Source organism: Myxocyprinus asiaticus, chromosome 3, assembly GCF_019703515.2.
Source record: "Myxocyprinus asiaticus isolate MX2 ecotype Aquarium Trade chromosome 3, UBuf_Myxa_2, whole genome shotgun sequence".
In the NCBI taxonomy this organism is placed as follows: domain Eukaryota; kingdom Metazoa; phylum Chordata; class Actinopteri; order Cypriniformes; family Catostomidae; genus Myxocyprinus; species Myxocyprinus asiaticus.
Window position 1 is genome coordinate 37,591,078 of NC_059346.1, and position 12,813 is coordinate 37,603,890.

Genomic DNA, 12,813 nt, shown 5'->3' on the forward strand with positions numbered 1-12,813 from the left:
GAACTGACGCTATGCTTGATATAAGGCTGATGGTCACCACACTTCTGTCTGTATTGTACTCTTAAGTGGTACTATCCAGACCCTTCTTATCTTCTGGCCCTTCTGTCTTTCACTATGGCAACATCCCATAAACCCTGTTTTATGTGCAAACTTCAGAAGCTCATTAAAGTCTTACCCAGACTTCAATTAAGATGGTCCAACTGTTCAGCCCAATTTTTTCAATCTTCATTTCTTCCATTCACTCCTTTCAAAGGAAATCAGGTTTTGCTCTACAGTTCATTTAACTGCATCAAATCTTACGGTCATTGTCATAAGATGACTAGATGAGCTTCAAAAATGCTGAGCAGAATGAACCATTTATGACCATTAAAGAATCTTGATGAAACAAGATGAAAGCAGTCTGTAATGAAAATGTCTTCAGATTGGTGTCATATAGACAGATAGTGAACATCTTCAAAGAGGTTAGTAGAGCTCAGAGGATTACTGTCACCATCCTGCTTTCACACAGAGACAACCACTTACATACAGTGCAGCTCAGAGCTGACCACCAACAGCCATCAAAACACTGTCAAGTGTGAGAGAGAGCAGAGCTTGAAAAAGAGCCTAACAAAAAATAGAGCCTAACAAAATTTACAATGATAAGCATAGATTCCACCAAAATATATTTGCTATTACAGATATTGTTACTACTGTAAAATTGCAGTAACTTTCTATAGACACTATTGTTATAAAAAGCCAAAACGAAACAAAATAGCAGACAAAGCCACTGAATCTTCTTATACTGTTTGAAGGAGAGCCAATATTAATTATGGTTTTATAGTAACAAAGGGCCTGATTCATTAAAATTTCGTAAATATATCAGTATCTTGTAAGTAATTGCGTGTAAAATGGACCTTCCTGAAAACTTTCCGCTGGATTTACAAACACTGTGTACATCCCAGAACTGTATGTTAGTGAATTCCAAACTTTCTTATATAGGGTGAGAGTGCACTTCTGCTGGCAAAATGAGACAAAATGAATAAGGCAGCGCAGGGAATAATCAATAATTTTAAGAAATAAACAAAATAAAACATTTTAAAAAGTAAAATGTTAAAAACTTATTTTTACCATGCCAGTTAAGGTTACTTTTTCATTTCATTTCACTTCTTAAAATTAAAATTAGGTCAAGGATGTTTGCATGGAAGAACACAAAGATTTCCTTGATGTAAATGCTGTTCCTACCAACTAACATTTTGAGAATATGTAAACTTTCCCAATAATAATGAGGCCCAATAACTCTAATAAGTAGAGTATTTTGGTTAAGAAATATGGCACATTTTTGGGATATCTATGATAAATACTTGATATTTAGCAATTAATATTCGTGCATCTCAATCAGCTCCCTAGCTCCTTATGTCGTAAATCAGTATATCGTGAACACGAGTTTGGGCACTGGTAAGGGTGTTCATCCATGGAACATTGGGACACTTATGATTCAATCACCTGCGGCATGATTATGTTGTGCTGTTAAATGCCGCTGGTAACAACATGGCTTTATAAATGACACTATTGTGCATTTTCTTCATTAATGTCTTGATAAATGACATAAATGAAGAAATAAATATACAAATATTTGTTATTTTTTGAACAGTAAAGATAAAAGATATTTCTCTTTTAAAAGATAAAATAAGGTTTTGACATCATATAATTACACTTGCGCTCATCCTATAACGATATATTGAACATACGATGCTCCCTGATTTTTACGGTGCATTGTGGGAATTTTTAGGGTGCGAATGTTTCAGTGCTTTGGAACAATTTTGCGATTGGGATAGCCCTAGAAATGGCCGACTGCCTGATCTACTAAACTAGGGAGCTGATAGAGACGCACCCAAAGTAAATACTACAATAAATATCTGATTTTAGCACTTGGACATCCTCCTGACAACATTTATATGTCAAGTTGTTAAGAATACCAGTAAACATCATCTAATGGTATGGTCTGACTGGCCCACGCTATGTCAGACAATCAAACAAATAACAGTGTCAAAAAATTCTTTGCATTCTGTCCACAATAAAGTATTAATAAATTAAAATAAATATTAATCAATTAAAAAATGTTTTTTAGCATGTAGTAAACATACAACAATATGACACAATGACCCTTCAAACACACTTGCACTGTTGCCAAGCACCCCCTCCTTGTGACAGGTGCAAGGGCAGAGCAATGTGCCAGGCGGTGTGTGTGTGTGTGCCAGTCAGTTTGACTGAGTGAGGGTGGAAGACTGACAGCAGAGGGTGTGAAACAGCGAGGGATCTAGGAAGGAGCAATGAGAGGAGAAGGGAGGAAAATACAGCAAGAGTTCTGTTCTCTGCTAATGAAGCGTGAGTGTTGAAAATGAACCCATATGAGAATAATTGAGGGAGGTGGAATCTTCCCTAAGAGAAAGAGAGGGTGAAAAAAATTATGAGTCTATAATTACAGTGACAAACGCTACAAACAAAACGTTCATTTTTTCCACACTTGAGAGACCCTGGAACCCTACAGCTACAGGACAATCATGAGAAAGATCGACTCATGGCTGTCAGACATGTGAAGTACTTGGACTTGGTAATTGCTAATAATTACACTATAAAGTGCTTCTTGTTCTTCAGCACTCTAAACCCCCAGCATTTGCAAGATTATGTATGCACAATGTGACCCAGGCCAGAATATCGGAAGCACATATTTTTGGTGGCAGGGGAAATGAGTCATGGGAAGTGACTCTGAAGTGACTGTGGTCTTTAGAGAATATGCTACATTCTCCCAGAAAATACCTTTAATAATAATAATGTGAACTAATGGCTGTCTTATAATGTCGATAAATATAAAAAGAGGAACTAGCCATATAGAGCCAGATCTAAATCACAGTTATACAAAAGCCAATGTTTGCTGTTCGAGTCATTTCAGCCCAACTGTTTATAGAGCGCATTAATAGGCTCTTCATACTTGAAAAATTGTTAACCCAATATCATTTTAACCCTGGATTAACCTGGATAACCCTGGGTAATACACATTATTCATATTTTATGCTGGGTTAGTATTTTATATCTTTGGTTCTGCAATACTTCAGTTAGCTCTGGAGCATGGCTTCATAACCCAGAAATAAAAATAAAGGTGCTTAACCCAGGGTAATAAGTGGCCTAAACCCGGAATTAAAAAGACATTAACCCGGTGTTAAGCAGTGCATGAAAAGCCTATTAGTGTTATCAAGAGCTATAAAGCTGAAACACTTGGCAATTAACAAAATAACTAACATTTTGTCATTAGTCGTGAGCTAATCCAGCTTCCTAAATAACAATGAAGTTAATAGGCCCTTAGGCTCACTGTATCAAGTGATGTCCTCCAGGACATTTCTCTTGAGGATAAGTTCTCTTAATGGCTTGTTTGTTTTGTCTTGTTTTGCCTAGTCTGTTTCTCATGCTGAGGATAAGTCTTAAACTTTGACCTCTTTCCCATATCACATGCTATTACCAGCAGTGATGTCAGAGAACAATGCCTCAAGTCAAAGATCTGCAGAGCAATTTGTTGCAGTGATGTCTTATATATCACATGGAACTATCCATTTTAGTGTTCTTTCAATAAAGTTCCTTATGTTAAATTAACCATTTAGACTGGGAACAGAGATTGAGATTAGTTCTGGACTAAATATTAGTTCAAATAAATACATTACAGATGAAAAAAGCACTATAACTGAAAAATTCTGAATCAATAACTGGCAAAATGACCAAATTCATAATAATAAAGAGTATAAAGCAGAGTGCTCTTGCTTTTGTTAGTGTGCCTTTGATGTCTCTAATGAGTCACAGTTTACTACTCAAAGACTATTCTGCTTTAGTCAGAGGAATCAAATATAGTGAGGTCATTTCCGTTTCTAAAAAACTTGGTTGCAATGATCTGCTTTGAAGCTTTCCTGATTGATAGCAGCAACTGAACGCCTGAACTGGAAGAAGAAAGAGAGGGGAGAGTTAAATCTTTGGGGTTGTGCTGAATACATAGTATTGAAAAGGAAACAACCTGGCTTGCTTTTGCTCACAGGTGCATACAAAGGCCCACTATGTTGACCACACACACTTCAATACATGTAAAGCTCAATTGACAGAATTTGTTGAACCATGTTGATTACCACAAAATTTAATAGACTTATCTTTCCTTTTCTTAAAAAAAAAAAAAAAATCTGTTTTACAGTGAGGCACTTACAATGGAAGTCAATGGGACCAATCCGCAAACGTTAAAATACTCAGAAAAGTATAGCCACAAGATGTAAACAATATGTGTTAACATTAAGTGTTATAAAATCACTTACTAACCTTTTCTGTGTAAAGTTAAGAACAATTTAACAACTTTGTTGCCATGATGATGAAACACTGTAAACTGGTAAACAATGATTTTTTACAGCTCAAATGATACACAAGTTTTAACAGAAGAAATAAAAGTGCTTTCATAAGATTATAAGCTTAAGCTTATTTATTTATTATAACACTTATTATTAGCACATTTCTGCCTTTAAACACTCCAAAAACGTGCCCAATTCACTTCTATTGTAAGTGCCTTACTGTAACCTCGATATTGTTTTTTTTTTTTTTTTTTTAAAGAAATGGAGGGACAAGCTAAAATAATTTTTGCCACAAAGTCTGTTAATTGATTATAATTACTGTAGACTAACCATGTTTACTTTATTTATGAATCATTTTTCCAAATGAAGACGTCCCTGAATGTCCCCAAAGGGAGGCTTTTGTCAAAACTAGCTCACTTTTAGATACTATAAAAATGTTTTAATTCAACTACACTAACGCATAACCGCTTGGACTACAGTAATTACCACTAACAACTGTACTCTTCATTAAACTCTGACTTTCTCTCACAGTAAAGAAAAACTATGGTAAGTGACACCCAAAGGCAAAACACCAATTGAGAAGGCCAAATCACTGACCACACCCACAGACACACTGGATTTCACTGACCGACGCCAGTCAGCCTCCAATTAGTCAACCACAAATATGCACCCACCTTCCCCAACAGTTCCGCCCAATCCCAGAGCTCCTCCTTTTGTTCTTGTGGTTCAAGCAGGCACAGAAGACAGTTATGGAATGTCACATTGATACGGGCGTAGATATGCAGAGGCAAGCTTGGAAAGGAGCCACGAGGGGTTGAAAGGGACGAAAAAGGATGCTGATAGACTGAGTAAAATTTCAGTGATTCAGTTTTCTGCAGGGCAAAAGCCAAATCCTTTTTGCATAAGTGGAGATATTCAGTTACATAAAAGATAAGTCATCCAAACATCAAGACCAGACTTCAGCTTACAACAATGCACAACATAGCCAGCTATGCTAACATTATATGACCAGCATTGTCCATAACATCTGTATATTCAAAGTAAACACAAAAAAATCACATAGGACTTTCAAATTACACAATTCAAATATAAAATCAGATAGTTCTGATTCTAAATTATTATTGGATGAGCTGTTCAAAGCTCTTGTAAAATGACTGTAAACGCACATCAGTGTACGTGCTTTCTATAATGATGTGCCAATTATTATTGATCAATAATAGATAGTTTTTTTAACATTGGTGTCTTTTATCCTAGTGCTGTTGCTGCCGTTGTGTAAATCGACGAGCCAAAATTGCTTTTTTCAACAGGTAAAATACCCTCTACAAAACTTCAGATAAACACAAAGTGACAATCAAATAATCACAGTATGTTTATATGTGCAGTTATAATCGAGCTACAGCAGGTTTTTTTGTAGTCGAGCTAAAGTCTTCATTTGTCTGTCAAAGCATACATGACACAATGCGTAATAAAATATTTGAAAGGAGGACATAAATTACACCAGATTAAATACACAAGCGCACAACGGCGAGGCCAATTGTGGCCTAATTAACGTGTATATACTGGACGAAGCTGAGCTAAAATTGCATTATCTGTTACTCTGACTCCTTGACATTTGAATAAGAGGCTGATATAAAACTTTTAAAGTGCATGCAAACATACTAGCCCAGGGTTTCTCCAATTTTTGCCCACTGCAACCCCACTTTTTTTGAATGGCAATCATCCATGACCCACCAAGAGGGGGTGGGGGGGTTGGCAGAATAAATTAATAGGTACTTAATTAATCTAGTTATGTTTATATGTTTATATAAAACTAATATCTATAGCCCAATATTTGTAGCTTTGGTGATGCTGGCTGAAGTTTTCAGATGGTCCCTTACCACACCCTCCACAGTTTTAGCACGTTTTACCACAATGAGAGGACTTTTCAGATGGTCCCTTACCCACTGTAGGCATTTCCATTCAATATTAAGGTTAAATTAATGACCTTGAATGATTTCGTTGTGATGCCATTGGACCAGCTTAAACACAGGACAAATTGCGTCCTGTATTGATTTGATACGGGACGCATCATGTCATCTTTAAATACGGGACGATCCCGTATTTTATGGGATGTGTGTCAACCCTACTTGAGACTGCCACTCTGAAATGATGATCTCCAGAGATTGGATTGCATTCAGACTAGCACGGTAACGCATGGAGCTAGTGCATGCAACACTACATAAAGAGACCTTGTCCAAAAATAATGATACATAGCATTAATGGATTATTGTGATTGGACAGTTAATAATTAACGTCAGAGAAATGCAGCCTCTTATTTATGGTCGTTTACGTAAACCTGGAGATATTAACTAAAAAGCCCCAAACATTGCAAATGTGCTGTTCTATCCTTACAATTGGTAATTTGTATTCATGACAGAAAAGACCTCGAGACCCAGCAGACCAATGATGGTCTCGACCCAGTGGTTGAGAAACCCTGTACTAGCCCCTTTCACACATGCAACCAAATAAATTACAGGAAAACGTTGGGTTGCCTTTACCACATGTGCTTTTCACACATGCAATTACTTTCCATCTTTTTTCCATTTTGCTAGTACTATTCACATATCAGCACTGAATGCTGTTAAACTCGGTGATGTCGTTTGCCGGAAATTACATCTACATGGCTGCCCCAGAAATGTAGGCTTCTTGTTTGAAAGCATGGCGTTGTTTGAAATGCATTACATTGCTTACAGCAGGTGATTTAAAGTCCGATCATGACTAAAATTGACATTTATTGTTGAATGCAGTGAATTTTTACAGAAGCAATACTTTAAATAATGAGGACGATTTAGAGGCAACTTTTCAAGTTAACTCGCTGATAGTAACTACACGCAAATGCACCGCACCCTGTCAACATGCTTAAACATTTCAAAATAATGATCTTTAATTCATCACTTTAAAATCACCACAGCTAAAAATATTAAACTTGCTAGTTTGTTGTTGGACGATTAGTGGAGCATCCTGTCCTATTTGCAATCTTTCTAGGACTTCTGTCTGCTTGTATTACATCCGTCGTCTTCAGTCAGTCATTTAAATGCAGCCAAACAGCCGCTTTAAGGTGCTTTTTTGATGGATGAGAGTCTGGTAGATCTAATTCTGTTATATGTTGGAATTCGTGTGTTTAACTTTCCGTTTCAAGTGAAAGTTCACGTTCAGTCCGCGACACCTGGCCATTAAATCCCACACAGGCACAAGAGTTTTCACATTTAGGCTTACACAATCTTACAAAAAACTCTTTTATATGATATATTTATACATTATATATAATATTTTTGCCAACATGTAAATAAATTCTTACAGTTAAATTAACCATGACATTTTTAATTGTGGTTAATAGTAAAACCGTACAATTGCGGCATCCCTTGCGGCGATTTCAAATAAGACTAATGAACTACAGAGAACAAAACGCTGCCACTAGCATCCTTAGGCGGAGATGCTATCTGCCGTTGAAGAGCACAGTTACGTGTACGTATATCGCTACAAAGAGGTCTGTGCGTTCCCGAAGGAGGCAGGTGATTTTATTTTATGTAACGGAATTGCTTCCTTTTCCTTTAAGCTGTCGAAAAATGTCGTTATCAGCTTGGATGAAGAGAAGCACTCCAGTTTCACTATCTAACCAATTTGTTTACATTTTTCTTATTTCCATTTCACCGGTGTTATGACGCAGATTAATTTCATCATCTCCATCAGAACATTCTTACATCAGAGCATCCTGACCTGTACAAACTGAAATCGTTAATCTAATAGCTTTGTTCACAAATACCATCAATATGGAAATTTATAGGTAATGATAAAACTTCTCATTAAGGGAAATTGCCAGAGCAAAATTTACCATTATTTTCAAAAGGGTCGTGTTCACCCATGACCACTAACTTGAAAATTGTAGTAAAAATTTCTGGAAAAGGCTGTATGTGTGAAAGGGACTACTGACTGTAGAGGCTGAAATTTCCAATTTCTATGACAACCAGGACAGGAACTAGCATTGTTTGAGGGAAACAGTGCAGGTCTTTTGGTGCTGAGAGGATTTTATGGGAAAGCAGCCGTGGTCAGGGCTCTGTTGACTGCAATTAACCTTTTAGAACACTACCCAAATACAGAAGAAACACTGGCAGTGAAAACTGCATTATTTGCAGTGATTCTTTGGAAAAGTTCTGTGGAAGAATTCCCTGTTAGTACCGCGTAGGCCAAAATGGAATTCTATTTAAGCCACACAGAAATACACTGGTCTCATTATTAGCACACAATGGGCCATTTGAGAAGTTGTTGTGCATGTACAGTGTGTGTGTGAGGGTCGTCTAAAATGCACAGTGTGTGACTAAAGCTCTCTAGCCAGCTGTTCCCACACAAAGGCGTGAAGCCTTCCAGTGCAGCTGGTTATGGACAGCTAAAAAAGGGTGTGCGTGTATGCATGTGTGTTTGAAAAAAAGGGTTGTCTGTCTGGAGAGACTGATGTGCAGGCTGTCGGACAAAAAAAGGGTGTGTGCATACAGTTCATGAGCATGTCTGATCTTTGAACTGTGACATGCAATTACACAGCCCACATCTGTGATAGAAAATATATTTTGATATGTAAGTGGGTATGTGTGTTTGTCTGCAATCAGGAAACAATGCTAGCAATGTTGTCATTGTATGTTTGAGCTACAGTCATATCTTACTGACTATGAAGATATTAATCCAAGGACTAAGCACAACTGGTTTAGAATATCACCACCAGCTCATCCAGTTCGAGTGGGAAGCTTGGAACCTCTCTTGGAACTACTTCATGCACAGATGTTATTAACTGCATACACCTATTATATTAAAATTTTAGTGTGCTTGACGTTACATTCAAATCCAACTTTCTTAACTAGTACACATTACATCATATGTCCTTTATGTCATAACATTTGTGTTAGAAATGATCCAACTCACTTTACTATGACCTTCCAAAATTTAAATGTTAAGTATACTAGAGCACTGAAACTGGGCCTAAAAGCAGGCATCTTTTCCACCAACTCTCCTTTGTGGCAGTTTGAGATAAACTCACTAGACCTGCTTATGCAAAGCCTACCGAATTATGAATAAGAACTTGGGGGCATGCATGCAGTTTTTAAACAAATTCTGATGATTCTTTGTGACTATCTTTACATAAAATGCCTAAAATGATCAGAGTTTCATTAAAATTAGCTTGCTGTTTAATGAGTACATCGAGTTTGTTCAAGGCAATATGATGCAATTTCAAGGGACCGACTGATAATCCAGCTTTTCTAGTAAACTTGAAAAATCTAACATAAAAAGGAATATTCTGGGTACAATACGAGTTAAGCTCAATCGCCAGCATTAGTGGCATAATATTAATTAACACAAAAAGTAATCTTGACTTGCCCCTGCTTTTCTTTTGTACAACCAATACAAGACGGGTGGAGTTTTCCGGAATTGACACAAGGGATGCTAAACTCCACATTTTGCCAAGAAGTCAGAGGTGGAAAAAAACAATCTTTCACTTCCTATCTCACTTTAGATGTACATCAGTGACACGTTAACTTCCTCCGTGCAAGCCATGTTAAAAATGACACTTCCTGTGTCACACAAAAAATGAGCAAACCTTCCATGCTCTCCCGAGTGCCTTCAGTTTCAGACTGACACACATTGATCCCTTCTCCACACCCAAACACAGCATGTTCACCTCAGTCATGACACTCCCTGCCCGTCTGCAGCCAGGTAACTGGCTCTGGAGATACCCTGCTAAGCCACTTACAGGCTCAGTTTCTGGGCTAGTGGAGGTAAGAGGCGGGTGGGGAGGGGGTTCTGGTTGCCTCAGTGACACACACTGGCTGATCTGTATTCCCTTATGGCTGTTAATCCCAGGCTTTGATGCTTTGAGGCCAAGTGTGGGACTGGTCTCTAATCAGCTCAATCTCGCTAATTGGCAGTTAAGCGCCTCCGGCCGCTCTAAGTATAGAGTTGATGAAAAGTGGAAGCAGTGACCTCGGAAGACCAGTGTGAGATTAGATTTACACCAGTGAATGGAACAGTATTGTAGACCCAATGAGCTACAGTACACACTCTATTAACTAAAACGCATACAAATTGAAAACATATGCAGAGTTTTAACTAAAGGAGGAATATCCATACACTTCTGCAATATTTTCCCTGAGGATCACTTATGAAGTTAGTCAAGGTTTCTTGCACCATAAACCTAGTTTAGAATAATAAATAATTCAGTTTTACATGACCATTTTACACCCTCTCTTTCCACCCTTAGTATTAAACAGACTGTCCTTGCTACTGTACCTTTAAAACTTCTATATGTAAATCACCTCTGTTATTGTTGGCTAACTTCTTTGCATGTAAAGTTTAAGCAGCATGGTTCATACTGATGTTTGTCAGGGTGGGTCAAGTTGCTGAATACTAAATAGGTGTTGATAAACAATGGCAGTCATTAATGTGTTCACATTTCTGAAAACAATACCATGACTATTTTTTAATGACTATAATTTTTTTCCATAAATGCTAACTGTGTGGACTGGAGAGTGTTTTTTGTGTTGTGAATGCTAGAGTACAGTGATTCAACATAGTACATTGAACTCTTTCAATTAAAAAATGCATGGAAAATCCTATTTTAAATGTTACTACTTCTCTTAAATGGACTGAATTAAAATGCAACAGACCTAACTGTAGCTGTTTTGACATTGAATGCTGGAGATCCTTAATTTTTTTTAATAACAGACCCAGTGCAACTGTAGCTTGGCATTGTCCAGCATGTAACTGTCACTTTCTCAGCACGTCCTTCCTTTAAATATTCAATTATACATTCTGTCATGTATACATTGTATTTGGACATACAGCTGAAGACTGTCACTCAACTATGCAAAAACCAGCTGTAACTCAATTAACTAAGCAGGTAAATTTACTAATTGATTCCATACAACCTCTCTCTCTCTCTCTCTCTCTCTCTCTCTCTCTCTCTCTCACACACACACACACACACACACACACACACACACACACAGCTAAAATAATCCCTCTTTTTGATTACCATGCTAAATGATCAACAATGTTTAAGTTATGGTTCCACAAATCAGCAACTCCCACAGACACAGTTTATTACTGTAATCAAAGTAACCATACTGTCCCTCTCTCTCCCTTTCTGTCACCCAGTCGTGCTCTGTCTGCAGTATTGTTGAACACTCCCTCAGACTGTGTTACAGAACTGTTGTGCCTCATTAAGATCAAGGCTGAGAGTGTGTGAACAGAAAGCTTGAACAGTAGAAAGACCCCCAATAGAATGGACATCAATCTGCTTTGTACAGTCACAGTTGGTGCTCATTATGGCTAAATGAGAAAATCAAGCTTCTACACATTCACTGATTCAGAAGAGGTTATTTGCAGCAACAAAGAAACAGACTTTGTTTTGCAGCTCTGTATTTGATGCTTAAAGTCGCTTTTGGTGGGAAAGCAAGGGTCGTCACAAAGAAGTGAACCTCTTTGTTATGATTTTCCCAATACACTATTGATTAATTAATTAATGAACAAACGCAGCTGTGTGACTAGTGCAATAGTGAAGGACATTAGCATGTCTATAACAGTGAAGGTCTGCAAGCCAGATTAACAGCCCTGCTGAGCACACAAATTCAGCTGCCAAAGGCTGACTTGAATAAAGAGAGAGGGGAGAATTCACTAAGAATAAATTTATCCTGCTGATAGCAATGATAATTTGCACGTGCAGTCTAAGTTGTCTTAACCTCTTACAGGTGCTGTAAGCAATTTTTTCACAGAAAGGCATGCAAAAATGTTCCTACTGCCTGAAAGATATTAATGAAATAAGTGTCCTGAGATATCTCACCATTTCTGTGACAACTCTAGACTCGTAAACAGCAAACAAAAATGTGTCGATGAGCCGCGGTCTCTGACATTTTCTCCATGTCAATCATTTTGAGCGTTCTCAAAGTATTGTAGTTGCAGCAAATTATTGAGGCTTAATGCCATTTGTATGTCATGTTGCTCATAACAGTTGTCAGTTGAGGGCGCTATTTTGCTGCTATTGTTTTTGACAACCGCTTCTGCTCGATGTCTGTCTCAATAAAGCTCATTTGGTAACTTTGGAGTGCTGGGTTTTGGAAATAGATGGCGTGGCCAATCCAACTGTTCAGCTTGTGGAAATTCCAGAATGGCTAAAACAGCTTACAGCACCTTTAATCACTAAAGAAATGCAAATAAGATAACAGCACAAACAAAACCAAAAATTGAGAGCACATTTTGTGCAGCACAATATCAGATCTTCAGGCTGGTACCTCGACTGTGATCCAGGCACCCCCCATAACCGCTGGCGAGTTTTTGAAACGTAAGATGGCAGGGGAAGAGTCATTTATTTTCATAAGTGCTACCTGATTGGTCAGAGAAACTATAACCCAACCCCTAAACCTAACAAATTAGGTAG

General features: G+C 37.7%; 1 protein-coding gene across 8 annotated transcripts in view; it reads right to left on the reverse strand.

Annotated features, from left to right (window-relative positions):
• The window catches only part of LOC127424551 (rhotekin-like), a 118,859-nt gene that overhangs the window by 17,205 nt on the left and 88,841 nt on the right, over positions 1-12,813 (reverse strand). The window contains exon 1 of one of the 8 annotated variants that reach the window (XM_051669915.1): positions 9,979-10,015. The exons of the other annotated variants lie outside the window; for them this stretch is intronic. The gene's annotated coding sequence lies outside the window, so the exon portion shown is untranslated. Of the gene's footprint in view, positions 1-9,978; positions 10,016-12,813 lie in introns of those variants that run through there. 8 annotated transcript variants of the gene reach the window in all.